At 36.3% G+C, this 16,227-nt stretch overlaps 1 protein-coding gene and 1 long non-coding RNA gene across 11 annotated transcripts in view; one reads left to right on the forward strand and one right to left on the reverse strand.

Annotated features, from left to right (window-relative positions):
• Positions 1-16,227, forward strand: part of CDH12 (cadherin 12) — a 937,014-nt gene that overhangs the window by 492,756 nt on the left and 428,031 nt on the right. The gene's annotated exons all lie outside the window — the stretch shown is intronic.
• The window catches only part of LOC111769827 (uncharacterized), a 62,103-nt gene that overhangs the window by 14,835 nt on the left and 31,041 nt on the right, over positions 1-16,227 (reverse strand). For 2 of the 5 annotated variants that reach the window (XR_011430189.1, XR_011430186.1), the window contains exon 5: positions 9,065-9,167. The exons of 2 other annotated variants lie outside the window; for them this stretch is intronic. This is a non-coding gene — a long non-coding RNA (uncharacterized lncRNA). Of the gene's footprint in view, positions 1-8,358; positions 8,582-9,064; positions 9,168-16,227 lie in introns of all 5 variants that reach the window. One more of the 5 variants, XR_011430188.1, reaches the window with a different exon arrangement.

Genomic DNA, 16,227 nt, shown 5'->3' on the forward strand with positions numbered 1-16,227 from the left:
TAGGGTCTTATACTACTAATCTCCGTATATGTTTTATTATTAATTTGCCAGAATTTGATCTAAGGATCCTCAATTCGATCAACTTCAAAGATTACCTCAGCAGAGGCTGAATTAATTACACTTGAATAGTTTGTTCTCCAAGGTAAATATCTTTAAAAGTACATCAGTGCCGGTAAAAAAAGTCCTTTGCATATCTTAGATTACCTGCAGATCGAGGAATAAAATGAAAGAAAAACAGCAATAACCCAAGTATTGTAGGTTTATGAATGAAAACGCCGTGATAGTTTCATTATTCTTAATCTCAACCCATAAAAATAGTACACTTTCCTTGGGCTCAATGAATTAAAACCTAAAATTGGCAATGTTGATATATACAATGGTCTTTTGTGATGGAAAAATTGCCCATAATTAGAATGATGGCTATTGACATTTTCACTCTCTCATTTCAAAGTGTTTCAGAGCTGGGAAAGTATTCCCACAATCTGAAATAACCAGCTTATTTATGAAAATAAAGAAGATGATTTCTTGTAACTATGATGGTTTAGACCAGATTCAGTCTTCAAACTGGAGTATTAGCAATCTACTGGGACATAAGAAGAAAATTTTTAAACCTACAGTAATATATGTTTTCCCCATCAACATTTTCTTATGGTTGCAGATTACAATAAAAATTACTTGTTGGTTATGTAGAATATGCATATATCTAATTTTAAAAAATCATGCATAGAACATTTGAGGGTCAAAATTAATGGGTACTCAGATTATCTGAGTGAAAGACGTTTTGCTTGTTTTTGTTCTAATTTCCAGTTTATCATGAGCTAATCTTTGTATCTATATACTGTTCAATGAGGAAGGTCCATTGACCACTGTAACTTATGCTGTTTGCCTAAAATATCCAAGTAAGCACAGTAAATTGTTACATTTGTGTATAGAGAAAATACATCTAAATTGAATGAACCCGTTGACACTGGCTACATCCGAGATTTGATTTAGGATAAAACAGTATGTGATGTAATGTATTAACAAGAGATTATTGAATAATACAATATTTTAAAATAAAAGATAATATTTGGAATATTATATGATGTTTGAAGTATAGTATAGCATAAAGAAACGTGACTTTTTCCTTCACAAATATCTAGCTTTCGTTTATAACTGGTAAATAAAGCTACACATACTTATTTATGATTCTTAAACTAAAATTAGGAAATTTTCAATAATGATACTCAAAAATTAACTGAGGTTAAATAAGTGACACAGCTAACAACTTAATTGAAATAATTACAATTTATCACAAAAATACATGTCTGGATAATCTGATAAATGGCATGTTTTAAATCATTTACATATGTTTCTGTGCCTTTTTTCATTTTGCTCAAAGGCTTATTTTCATATTTTATTCATATACTCCCTACAAAAACACTTTATTTACATTGATCCTCAAAATAATGATTCTACGTGCTTTTCTCAACATTCTCTTTCAATCTAGTTCCATAATTTCAGAGGTCTAAGTGCTCCCTCTGCCGCGTCCTCCACCTCCTCCACCTCCTCCTCTTCCTCCTCCTCCCCCTCTTCCTTTCCATTGCATTCTTATGCTATTCTCTCTGAGTGGAGGTGAATAGAAATGATGGTTAGTAAATGATGCAGGATAAAAATGAGAACAGAGTCTTTTAAAAGCCGGTTTCAAGGTCACTGAATAGAAGTAATATCGCTGAACATGTGCGTTATACATTTACAAATATTTCAGTATCTTTCACAAATATCCGCAAATTAGGATCACAACAAGGAATCAGGTATTTGAGATAACTGTCTTTGAAAGAAATTTGAGCAGGAAAAAGAACTTGAGACGTAACTTAGCTTACATTTCCAATGAAGCTAAGTCTCTTTTTCTAAGTCTCTTTTTCTAGTCCTGCTCCAGCTTTTTTCTTCTCTTCCTCTTTAATGTAACCTGATTGTGCTGAAACTTTTAGGCAATACACTTAAACAATTAGGTTTAGATAAACATGAAAGAAAAATACCTTATTTCTAGGAATTGGATTAAATGAAGGTACAGAATGAAACATTTCTTTGAACTCTTTTGAAATTTGGTAACTCAAGGTCAGGAAAAAATTACTGAATAAAGAAGAAATTAAACTAAGACTTCACAGATGTGGAAGAGTTATTTAGAAAAAGAGAGACAGGAAAGATATTCGACTGAGAGGGAATAGCAAGCATACAAGCCCCTGGAGGGGAGGAATAATGGTGTATATATATCAGCGACTGAAGCCAGTGTGTCTGTAGACAAGAGTCTCAAAGATTTGTGGAGCTTGAGCGGACTGGGAAATGAGGCAGGTGGCAGTGCAAGCAGGAGAGAGTCCTTGAAGTTGTGGGGCAGGGAGATAATATGATAAGATTTGACATTTGAAAAATAAATAAGGGCCTGGCCCTATGGCATAGTGGTTAAATTCAGCATGCTCCACTTCAGCAGTCTGGGTCTAGTTCCAGGAATGGACCTACACCACTTGGCAGCAGCCATGCTGTGGTGGCAACCTACATACAAAGTAGATGTAAATTGGCACAGATGTTAGCTCAGGGTGAATCTTTCTCAGCAAAATAAATAATCAATCAATCAATCAATCATTCCACCTAAGACTGAAGAACAAATTAGGGGGTGTAGGGGAGGAGGACATTTCCTCTCCGCAAATGGGGGTTCATCTGGCCAGAGAACGAATTAAATTCACATGAGACAGAATAGCAAGAGAAAATTAAACAAAGCTTTATGAGGAACCATGGTCCGGGGCCTTTCTTCCCAAAGGAAGAAAGGGCACCGAAGAAGTGGGGTACACAGAGTGGTTATATACCCCCAAACAGGGTGTTTCACATATGACTGAAACGTCCCTTTTACAATAGTCATGAGGTTGCCCTGTCGGCACAGTGCTTGATGGACACAGCAGGTAGTGGTCTGCTGTCTCAGAGGGTGTAGCCGGAGGCAAGTCAATTATCTGGAGCTGGGCCGTCACAGGTGAGTGCAGCAATCAGTTCCTAGCCTAAAGAAAGATGCTTAATCCTTAAAGAAATGCCAAAGTTGGGAGGGGGAGGGAAGTCACCTACAGGAGGTTACCAGACTAGCACAATAAAATGCAGATTTAAGTCCTTGCCTTTGGCATTGATTAAGAGTTTCTAGAAAGAAGGTCATCTCCTTTCTTCTTCCTGGTACAGAGAGGGAGGCACCTTTTACAGATAGAGATTTACCTTACAAATGTAAATGTGTCCTAAGGAAGGGCAAGTTCCATTCCTCAGAGCCTCCTTCCCTGTCCCAGTTTATCAAAAGCAATCAGCCTCAAATAATCCTGATGCCAAAGAGACATATCTTGGGGTGGCCAATTTCAGGTCCCCACAGGGGCAATATGTCCCAAGGTACCAGTAGGAGGCTGTTGCTGTAATCTAGGAGAGGCACTGGTGGTTCTGGTGGAGATGATGAAAAATAGTGGTCTTTGGGGGAGATTTATGAAGGGAAACTTTTTAAAGCTTGTGATGATCTGGATATTGGCTGTGAGAGGGAGGCTAATATAAAGATACACCTTAGGTGTCTTATTAATTATTTAGATTGTTGATTATGCCATTCAGTGAGAGTGGGATATTGAAATAACAATTTGGGAGGAGGCAAATAAAATTAAAAATCTGAATAGAAATTTTTATTCAGTAAAAGAAAGTGTTGGAATCCAATCTCCAATCTCTTCTTCTTAATGTGTTCTTTGTAATGTGCAATCATGACATATCCATAATGATGCTACAGAAAATTGCCCTCATCATACATAGATAAAAATATGGTTGTTCCATGTACTCTATGTGCTCATTCCATTTTTTATTCATTTTAAAAATTAAGATGCACCTAACACCTAGATAATCAACATTATTCTTGTAGTAACTTTTACTATAGTATTTTACTCTTGTTCTGTTTTCTTTTGTTCCTGAAAAGCTATTCTTATTGATGACATATCATAGAAAATATGGCAACTGAGAACCAGGGAAATTATTTATTCATCAACTCATTTGAATAATGAGGGATTGACCATAGAAATCACCAAATCTGTTTGCTGAGATGCTGTTTCAAAGAAGAAATTTAGTAGTAGTATGTCTATATGTTAAAGGAAATGTGTTATTTTAAGATATGATTATATTTGGGAAGGTTTAAAAAATACTCATATGTTCATTATTATATGGTGTATTTGGGAATGTTTTCAAATATTCAGTCACAAGGAAGTGAATCTATTTTTTTCTACTGTTTGGACAATGTTCTGTTCATTTAAAAAATATTTTGTTAAGTAATGTTTTCCCCAAAGGGCAGAATTAACACAGCTCTACTAAGATTGCTCCAATGTAGAGAAGATGGCAGCAATAGTCGATGTTGTCATTTTTTGTGGTCAGAGTTGTTTTGGTTTTATACAACTATTTCTTTAACTTAATAAGATTGGCTAATGTTTATATGAGTGTACTCTGTGTCAGGTACCAGCCTAAGTGTTTTTCTTAAATTAAGTCATTTAATAAAAAGCATCTCTGTTTTACAGATGAGGAAGCTGAGACATACAGAATTTAAGAAATGGACCCATTTTCACAAGTAGCAGAGCAATGAGAGATAAGGAAAATGTCTTGTTCATGCACCTTACTTTTGAAGATATACATTAGTTCCAATGTATACTGATGTTTTTCCAAACTCAGTAATTTGCACAATATTCTTCAGCAGGTACCCTACTTCAACAAGTTGTGCCCTCTCTCACCTATACCTTATTGGAGCCTCTGCGTAGCCTTACCACCATCCATCAGTCTCAGTAGAAGACTGTCCAACACCTAACCATTCCTCTGGTGTTCTCTATCAGAGGAGCCTGCCTTCCCCACAGTCTTGCCCTTCCAATGTATCTTCATCCTCTTCCAATGAAATCTCAACCTGACCCATTTTAAAACAAAGAAACAGGACAAAAATAAATGAAGTATCAGCTTTTCATCTGCCTCCTCTAGCTCCTTATTATCCAATTTGTCCCATCCCTTGAGTCGCTAACCTCTATATGTACAGTTCTCAAGTTCCCAATGTTTCATTAGCTTTGGAAATTGCTTCTATCTTTTTTCTTCCTTCTATATTTAACACTCAATGCTAAAATTGCTTCCAAATTACATAAGTTTCACTCCTTATCTTTTTCCACCTCTCTGTAGTGTTTGTCTTTGTAGGTCCCTTCCTCTTTCCAGGAAGTGCCTTATCATCTGCCCTTTTTTTTCCACTTTTCCTGCTGTAATCCAAGGTGACATTGCTACTTTCTGCAATGGCTTTTTAGCTGGTCTCCTTCCATTAAATGCAAGTCCTCTCTTATCAGTTCTCCACAAAGCTGCCTGAGAGTAGAGAGCCTACCTAAGCCACATATCTGATAGTGCCTCCTGTCTGTTTGAAAGCCAATGGGATGCATTTTGACCTTTTTACTTTAGAAACAATATGATATTACCGGGTTTTATTTTTCAAAAATGGTTATGCAAAAATATCCTTTCTACATGCTCTTCTCCAATGTGTTATTGACTTTTATACATTGAGAGATGGGGTCTAATTCCCCTTCTCGTGAACATAAACTGTATTTAGTGACTAACTTCTAAGGAATAGTGTGTGTGAAAGTAGGATGCGTGACTTCTAAGACTGGGTGACAAAAGGTGATGCCCACCGTGGGAACCCAACACATATCTGTAGGAATTCTGATCAGAGCCCCAGCTGAGGTTTCAGCTGACTGCCAGCATCAATGGCTCAACGTGTGAGTGTTGGAGCCTTCAGGTGATTCTGAGCACTGATGGGGAGTGGGGCAGAGACGAATTGTTCCTCCCAAGCCCTGTCTAAATGGCAATTCATAATAGGTAAATGTTCTCATTTTTTTAAGCCACTAAGTTTTGTGGGTTTTTCTTACATGGTAATAAACAAAACAAATATTTTTCTTCTTTTTTTTAATCTTTTGCCTAATCCTCCAGTCTCTAGTGCATCCTTAGCTCAAATTATATTAAACTCTGAAATTCCCTATAGTCACCATGTTTTTTCAGATCCCAAGGCTTTTGCAAATTCTATTCAGTTCTTTCTGGAATACTTCCCAACCACTGTACTTTTTTTGGGTGGGGCTATATTTTAACGCTCAATTCAAGGCACTTCTTCTAAATGACTTCTCATAACCCCCAATTTGCATTAGAATTCCATTCTTTCTTCGCATCGCATATAATGCTATATAGATGTTGGATTAATACAGAAATGAATTAATAAGTTCTAAGTGTATTACATTGCAATTAAAATCCATAATATACTAAAATACGATAAAAATAATGTAACAGAATTTCTCTGTTACCTTTCTAGTAAAAGTCAACCTTAGTAACTAATATTAATGTCAGAATCTTAAATATGAGCTGACAATAACAAACGGAGTAGTGTTAGCTCTGCTATGTTTCTGTTTCCTATCCTAGGGGAAATATAGTTGGTTGATGATTCCATTCATGAATTGTAATCTTATCATTTCAGATACCTAGGAAGTAGCGACAGTACTGGCATTTTATTGTTGCTTTTGAATTGTATTAAAAGTAAACCATCTCCTTGAGGCTCTTTGATGTGTAGAAATGTTCTTCTCCCAGATTTGAGTTATGGATACAGATCTTGCTCTGTAAACCTCATCTCTGCACAGTTCATCTCCCCTGTCAGTGCTTTCATTATCTCTCATCCCACCTCCACTTCCCCCACTACCTTATCTTGTCTCCCCATGCAGCTGTCTCCAATCACACTCTTTCGTGACCACTCCACTTCCTTTCTCTGCTCTCCTAGGACTTTATACCCTGTGTATACCTGTAGCAAATTGTTATGCTTCCTTTAACCATGGCAGATAATTCACAGGGGTCCAGTGAATAGCTGTATGACTCTAACATCCACAGCTGTTCTATGAATTTAAAATTAATTGACACTATGGTTCAGTGATAATTTTTGTCATTTTTTTCCTCAGTAAAAGAGATATCAGTCATGTACCGTCATGCGCTGCATAATGATGTTTCGGTCAACAACATACCACATATACAGTGGTGGTCCCATAAGATTATAATGGAGCTGAAAAATTCCTATCACCTAGTGGCATCATAATGTCATAGCACAACACATTACTCACGCATTTGTGGTGATGCTGGTGTAAAAAAACCTACTGTACTGCTAGTCTTATAAAAGTATACCGCATAGAATTATGTACAGTACACAATACTTGATAATGATAATAAACAACTATGTTACTGATTTATGATTTACTGTATTACGCTTTTTATCATTAATGTGGAGTGTACTTTTTCTACTTATATTTTAAAAAGTTTACTGTGAAACAGTATGCAGTGTTATGACGGCAGCAGCCTCATACATCTTGTGTTGACCATGTCTCCTAATTGCAACATTTCTCTTGTGCTTGATTTAGTCTCGTGTTGTTTTGTTCATCATGGCCTCTAAGCATACAAAATCCACTGGTAATGTTGCTAGTAAGAGGCTATATCCAGGAATGACCTGGAATCAAAATTAAAAGTGATTAAGGACAACAAAAATGGAAAATTAGTGATGGTTATTGCTTCCCAGTCAGGCATGTCCCATTCTACCATAGCTGCGATCTCAAAGAACAAGAAAAAAGTGGCAGAAGCAGTTAAAGGATCTGCTTCATTGAAGGCAAAAAGACTCTAACAAAAATTTCCTAAGGGCTTATGTCAGACATAGGGAAACTTCTAATGACCTGGACTGAAGACCACACACAAAAACACATCCCTCCCAGCACCAGGATGTAAATAACCAAAGCAAAAATTTTGTTTGCGATATTGAAAGAAAAGGCTAGATCCAACTACAATGTCGAATTTACTGCTAGCTCAGGGTGGTTTAAATGATTCAAGAATCATTATTCATTACCTAACATGAAAAGGAGTGGTGAGTCTGCAAATGCTGATGTGAAGGCAGCTGTAGAAATTTTGGAAACTCTAGATAAGCCAATCATGGAGGAAAATTACTTGCCAGGGCAAATATGCAATATGGATGAAACCTCCCTATTCTGGAAAGGGATGCCTGAAAGGATGTTCATCCATAAGGAGGCCAAGTCAATGTCAGATTTTAAGGTTTTTAGGGACAGGATAACAGACTTGCTTAGGAAAATCTTGCAGGCTACAAATTGAAACATTTTATGATCTGGCATAGTGAGAACCTCAGGGCCTTCAAGTGTATCAATAAGGACATACTGCCAGTATACTTACAGGAGCAATAAGTTGGGTCATGGATGACCCAGCTCCTCTTCCAAGATGCCCTTCTGAATTGCTATGCCAGCAAAATGGAGAAGTACTGTTTGGAGAATAACATACCTTTCAAGATTTTGCTTATTGTTGATAATGATTCTGGACATCCTCCTTTTATTGATGACCTTCATTCCAATATCAAAGCAGTATTTCTCCCTCCAAACAGCACCTCTTTGACCCAACCAATGGATCAGGAGTTCTAGCAGGTTTTAAGGCCTGCTACCTGAGGAGGACCTTTGCCCAGGCTATTGCTGCAACCGAGGAAGACTGAGAAGACACTGATGAAATTCTGGAAGAAGTACAAATCTATGACTGCATCAAGAACCTTCGTTGACCTTAGGGTAATGTCACCAAGGAGTATATGAATGGCATTTGGAAGAACACACTCCAGAGTTTTGACCATGACTTCAAAGGATTTGCCAAGGATGAGGAGGTTACAAAAATCTACAAGACTGTGGTTGAGATGGCAAACAACTTTAACCTGGGTGTGGATGAGGATCACATTGAGGAGCTCCTAGAGGTGGTTCTTGAGGAGTTGAAAAATGAGAAGTTGTTGGAACTGGAACAGAAACACATATTTGAAGAAGAGGCAAGAGAAAATAAGTGCAAGAGAGGAAAAAGAAGGGACCTGAAGAAAATTCAGTCAAGGGTTTAACAGAAGCTTTTACAGACCTCAATAAGCTACTTAAAACTTTGCAAACATAGACTCAAACACTGAAGGTTTTTCATTAAGAAAACAGCACCATGGACATATTTCTGAAAGGAGTGATACCTCTTCAAGAAAAGCTTCAGGCAGGTCCTTAGGAGGTATTCCAGAAGAAGGCGTTGTTTTCATAGGAGATGACAGCTCCATGCATGTTATTGCCCTTGAAGACCTTCGGGTAGGACAAGATGTGGAGGTGGAAAACAGTTATATTGATGATCCTGACCCTGTGTAGACATAGGCTACTGTGTGTGTTGGTATGTTAGCTTTTAAAAAAAAGTTTAAAGAGTAAAAAGAAATTAAATAGAAAAAAGCTTATAGAATAAGGATACAAAAAAGGAGAATATTTTTATACAGCTGTGCGATGTGTTTGTGTTTTAAGCTGTGTTATTACAAGAGTCAAAAAGTTAAAAAAGTAAACGTTAATAAAGTAAAAAAATTACAGTAAGGTAACGTTAATTTATTATTGAAGAAAAAATGTTTTTTGTAAATTTAGTGTAGCCTAAGTGTACAGTGTTGATAAAGTCTACAGTAATGTTCAGTAATGCCTTAGGCCTCCACATTCACTCACCACTCAGTCACTGACTCATCCAGGGCAACTTCCAGTCCTACAAGCTCCATTCATGGTACGGGGCCTATACAGATATACTATTTTGTTTTATTTTGTTTTGAGGAAGATTAGCCCTGAGCAAACATCTGCCGCCAATCCTCCTCTTTTTGCTGAGGAAGACTGGCCCAGAGCTAACATCTATGTCCATCTCCTGTAGTTTATATAGGTGGGACACCTACCACAGCATGGCTTGATAAGTGGTGCCATGTCCGCACCTGGGATCCGAACCAGCGAACCCTGGCTGGCCAAAGGGGAACGTGTGGACTTAAGCGCTGCGCCACCAGGCTGGTCCCAGATATACCGCTTTTTATCTGTATTTTTTCTATGTTGAGATATGTTTACATACACAAATACTTACCATTGTGTTAAAATTGCCTACAGTATTCAGTACAGTAACATGTACAGATTTGTAGCCTAGGAGCAATAAGCTATATCATATAGCCTAGGTGTGTAGTAGGCTATACCATCTAGGTTTGTGTAAATACACTCTATGATCGCACAGTGATGAAATAATAAGCAATGCATGAGTGTAATCACAATTGCATGGCAGCATAGTATTTTCTTTGCATATTCACAGAAAAATTCTAAAGGGGTTTATAAATTCATCACTACGTATAAGTCCCAAGTTTTAAATTTCATATTGATGGAATGGAAAATTGTAGAAAGAAAGGAAAATAAAATTTTGCTTAAAGTTGTATATAATGAGAAGTTAAATTTCTGTATAACATTTTTATTGAGAGTATTCTTATGTTTATTAGAAATATGTGATTTTTTTAAAACACTATTGTATGATAATGTTCTCTTATTTTTCTGATAAGCAATAGATCATAAGTTCAAATTTGGGGCGCACTATAATTTATAAATTCAGCCACGATTAATACACAGCTGTCAAACTTAGAGAATGTGAAAAGAAACTTGAAAATAATATGAGGCTGACTCCTCAGCAAACACAACAAATGTATGATTCGAAAAATAAGTATTCTAGTCCCATATCTTCAATCTCTTTTTATTTTCATTTTGTATTTCATTCCTTGGATTAGCCAAAAGGGTGGTATCCAGAGGGGATTCTGTGCATGCAATCAATTGCAAATAGACTTTTCAGAATTTACTTATGCCCAAATACCCTTTGTGTAAAACAAGAAAGACTACAGAGGTTGCAGAAACATTATTTTCTCTCTGATTTGAAATATCCTTTCAAATTGTTCAAGAAGCCTGAAAATACTCCTGGGAGTCTTTTGGTGTTTAGTATTTGAAATATTAATAATGAAAATAGGCCAAAATTGGAAAATGAGAGCTTCTTCATATTAAAATGACCTACCTTGCAAAAGGTGGATTACCAACTTTAAACTCTTGGGCTTCATGCAAAGACATTGAATTTTTCATGGACCTAAGCAAGATTTCTTCATTTAAATTTTGAGCATACATCTGCCCACATACCTCTGTGCATTTGTTTAGAACTGAAGTTTACATGTAATTTTTGCTCCTTATAACTATTCATTTCTATAATAAAACAGTTCACTAGACAGTAAAAGACTTATAGATCTTTTTCAGTCACAACTTTTATTAACATGGAGGAAAAGTATAGGTCAACTTTGCCAAACTTTTTTAGCATCCTGTGAGTGTGATGGTTTAGCCTGATGCACTGTGAGGTGAAGCATAATGAAGTTTTTCTTGGGCTGAATGGCCATTGTAGTCACTTAGATTAATGGTTCCATGAGAAGATAAGGAGAAGTAACTGTGTGTTTACTAAACATTACTAACCCTGGTACAGCATGTGTAATTGTCTACTAGGCTTGACTCTGATACTAATCAGTAAATGTCCTTGAATAAGTCATATAAACTCTCCAGGCTAACTTGCCTACTCTGGGAGTATTCTAAACTGACATTAAAAGTCTTTTTAGCATTAAGAGTACAGATGTCTTAGATTCTTAACTGTGGATAACCCTAGACATATCTTAAAACTTAATGTTAGTCTAGAAATTTATTTATATAATTGAGATGATTGATATGATTAAATTGTAGAGCTTAATCACTGTATTAAAGGTTTGGAATATGAAATGTTAGCCTTTTATTTCTTTACAACAATGGTAACTTTATTAAGTGGAAATTTGACTCATTCTTTTGAAGAATACAAAAGTATTTAAGAATGAATTAATGTAAGTAAAGTTTTATAAGTAAAAAATAGTTCTAATAAATAGATGAATGTAACTTCATTTCAAATACTTTTAGTTGAAAACCTGTCATATGTCATTACCAAAGCCAGGTTCATAAGTCCTTATTGAGAGAATGTATTTTAAAGTTGTTCTATGAATGACAGTTAATAATCTCTTACCAAGGAATTATGTGTTTAGTTGAATTGTAGAACTTGGTTTTAATAAAAATAAAATGTTGAATCTTGAGCATTTCTCTGTTTTCTTTTCGAAGATTTATCCAAAATGACTTATGCATTTTGTCTTTGAAATAATGCCAGCGAGATTGAAAGGATACTGCCTTTTCAATATTGTCTTCATTCTATGTTTCATCATTTTCTTCAGAAATGTGAAACTTGAGTCACTGAAGGAGGGCTGCAATTTCAAAGCATACACCTTGGAATGGATTTTATTTTTGTATTTTTAGTTCAATTCTGGTCTACTAATTTCTGTGATTTCCAGACTTTAGAGATTGATGTTAGCTTTATTAGGAAAATTGTACAAATAATTTTAGACTACAAAATATTAAAGCTGGCATTATGTCTCACTGCTAAATGTACTGTCTCCAGTGCCTTATACTGAGTATGTCACTAACAACCATTTTTACTTTAATTAATTGACACTGAAGTATACTTCAACTTCAAGTATAGTCAACTGGACTTCAAAAATATTTCTTCTTTAAAACACAAAGCATCTCCTGTATGACTGATGTCACCAAGATGGTGACATAGTGCCAACAAAAATAATCCATAACCAATCTATAAATGCAAATTTGGGTGAGTTTATTCAGAGCCAAAATGTGAGGACCATGGCCTGGGGCCTTTCTTCCTGAAGGAAGACAAGGCACCAAAGAAGTGGGGTGCACAGAGTGGTGATATACCCTCAAAGAGGATGTTTCACATATGATTGAAATGTCCCTTTTACAATAGTCATGAGACTGCTCTGTCAGCACAGCGATTGATGGACACAGTAGGTGGGTCTACCATCTTGGTGGACATAGCAGGGTGGCAGTTCTGTCGTCTCTAGGTGGGTGGTCACAGGTGAGCACAGCAAACAGTTCCTAGCCTAGGGAGAGAAGCTTATCCTTAAGGGAATGCCAATGTGGCAGGAAGTTGCACCTTTATTGTAAGGGCATTTGCTCTTGCCATAGTAAAAATGTTTAAAGCAAATATACAATGCATGCTCAATGGCTGTGTCAGGCCCTTTTGGATAAACAAAGACAGGCCGAATTAGGTTTACACCAATGGCTTCCTCATATACTCTAATATACCCTATTGCTTACCATTTCTATTTGTCAGGAGGCTTCTTAATTTCCCTCCTCCCTGTGGGTTTATTGGTTAAACAGGTACACAGTGATCAGTTTCCTCTAAGAGAAATCCAGAAACTAGTTGAGTGAGTCCTACACACTGGGTGGCTGAGAAAATGCCCATATAGAAATAGGTAGGAGAAGCTGGAACACACTCTTGGCATAAACTTAAGGCCCTTGAACAAGGCCTTAAGATTGAGAGGGAACCTCCAAATCCCAGCTTCTCCCTGAGGAGCAAATGGTTTGGATCATGCATATAGCACCTCAATCTTCTGCCACCCAAGGGTTAGGCCCCCAGCTGGCCTAGCTCTGAAAACCAATGGACCTGGCTTCCAGGAATCCCAAAAGACTATAGCAAACAAAGAAGCAGTTGTTAAATAGGGGCGTGAGCACTCCTCTCCTCACAGCTGTGCCCCCAGGGTTAAAACAGAGGAAGCCAACAAAAACACCTGTGTCACAGTTTTTCCCAGGAAAGGGTTTGACTGCATACTCTACCAGCTGCTGCCTGAGGGTCCAGCTTCTAATCAGCCTGCATTTTAGAGCTGACTAAGATCCTCCCCAGAGCCCAAAAGAGCAGATGGCTACTTCTCCCACCTTCTCCCTCCAGCTAGCTTCAACAATAAAAGCAAATCACCAGCATCTCCCTGGAAGGAGTTGTCCACACATCTGGCACTCCTGCTTTTATGGCTGCCACCTGAGGGACAGGCCCTGAGATCAGAGTATAAACAAATGAAGCAGAGCCTAGAAAGACAATAGAAAAGATCAATGAAAACTAAGAGCTGTTTTTAAAAAATATAAACAAAATGGACAAATCTTTAGCTAGACAAAGAAAAAGAATAGAGAAAACTCAAAAAATAAAATCAGAAATGAAAAATTAGACATTACAACTGATAGCACAGAAATGCTAAAAGATTATAAGAAACTACTATGAAGAGTTATACACAAAAAAATTAGATAAACTAGAAGAAATGGATAAATTCCTAAAAACATGCAGCCTACCAAGACTGAATCATGAAGAAATAAACCATTTCAAATAAAGAGAGCCATTACTAATAAGGAGGTTGAATCAGTAATCAAAATACCTCCAATAAATGTAAGTCCTAGACCAGAAGTTTCACAGGTGAATTTTATAAAACATTTAAAGAAGACTTAATATTAATTCTTCACAAACATTTTTTAAAAAATTGACTAGGAAGGAACACATGCAAACTGACTTTATGAGGCCAGAATTACCCTGAGACCAAAGCTAGAAAAGGGATGCTAAAAGAAAAGACAATTACAGGCTAATAGCCATGATGAACATAGATGCTCCTCAACAAAATAACAGCAAACTGAATTCAACAGTACATTAAAAGGATCACACACCATGACCATGTCATATTTATTTCTGTAATGGAGGGAGGGTTCAACATATGCAAATCAGTAAATGCAACACACCCCGTTAACAAAACGAAGGGTAAGAATCATATGATCATCTCAATAGATACAGAAAAAGCATTTGACAAAACCCAACATCCTTTCATGATAAAAACTCTCAACAAATTAGGTATAGATAAAAGGTACTTCAAAATAGTAAAGGCCATATATGAGACGCTCACAACTAACATTATACTCAAGGGTGAAAAGCCGAAAGTTTTTTTCCCAAGATCGGGAAGAATGCCCATTCTCACTATTCACTTTTTCAGCATAGTACTGAAATTCCTAGTCAGATCAATTAGGCCAGAAAAATAAATCAAAGCATCCAAATCAGAAAGGAAGAAGTAAAATTGTCTCTGCAGATGACTGATATTGTATATAGAAAACTGTTAGATTCCACCAAAAAACTGTTAGAACTAATAAACAAATTAAGTGAAGTTGAAGGATACAGAATCAATATACAAAAATCAGTCTCATTTCTATACACTAACATCAAGCTAAGGGAAAGAGAAATTAAGAAAATAATCCCATTTAAATAATATCATAAAGAATAAAACACTTAGAAATAAATTTAACCAAAAGGATAAAAGCTATGTACACTGGAAACTGTGTCATTGGTGAAACAAATTAAAGAAGACACAATAAATGGACAGATATTCCATGCTCACAGATTTGAAGAATTAATATTGTTAAAATGTCCATACTACCCAATGCTATCTACAATTCCAGGCAATACCTATCAAAATTCCTATGGCTTTTTCCACAGAAATAGAAAAAACAATCCTAAAATTCTTACGGAACCACAAAAGACCCCAAATATCCATGGCAATCTTGAGAAAGAAGGACAATGCTAGAGATGTTATAGTTCAAATGACATTACAAAGCTATAGTAATCAGTATGATATTGGCATAAAAACAGACACATAGAAGAATGGAACTGATTAGAGGGGCCCAAAAATAAACCCATGCATATGAGGTCAATTACTATTCAACAAAGTTGCCAAGAATAGACAACAGAGAAAGAGTATTCTCTTCAATAAACAGTGTTGGAAAAACTAGCTAGCCACATGCAAAAAAATGAGATTGGGCCCCTATCTTAGACCATAAACAAAAAATCAACTCAAAATGGCTTAAAGAACTGAATGTGAGACCTGAAACCATAAAGCTCGTAGAAGAAAACGTAGATAGTAATTTCCTTGACATTAGTCTTGGCAGTGATTTTTTGGATTTGGCAACAAAAGAAAAAATAAGCAAGCGGGACCACGTTAAACTAAAAAAATTCCACAGCAAAGGAAACCATCAACAAAAAGAAAAGGCAACCTGTGGAATGGGAGAAAATATTAGCAAATCATATATCCAATAAAAGGTTAGTATCCAAAATATACCAGGAACTCACACAACAAAATAGCAAAACAGTAATCCAATTTAAAATTAGCAAAGAAGCTGAATAAACATTTTTCCAAAGAAGACATAGAAATGACCAACAGCTACAGGAAGAGGTGTTCAACCTCACTAGTCATCAGGGAAATGCAAATGAAAACCACAATGAGATATCATATCTCATCTGTTAAAATGACTATTGTCAAGAAGACAGGAGGTAACAAGTGTTGGCAAAAAGGGAACCCTTGTAGACTTTTATTGGGAAAACAAATGAGTTAAGCCACTATGAAAAACAGTATGAGGCTTCCTCAAGAAATTAAAAATAGAACTA

The sequence above is a fragment of the Equus caballus genome, chromosome 21 (genome assembly GCF_041296265.1).
Source record: "Equus caballus isolate H_3958 breed thoroughbred chromosome 21, TB-T2T, whole genome shotgun sequence".
Lineage (NCBI taxonomy): Eukaryota > Metazoa > Chordata > Mammalia > Perissodactyla > Equidae > Equus > Equus caballus.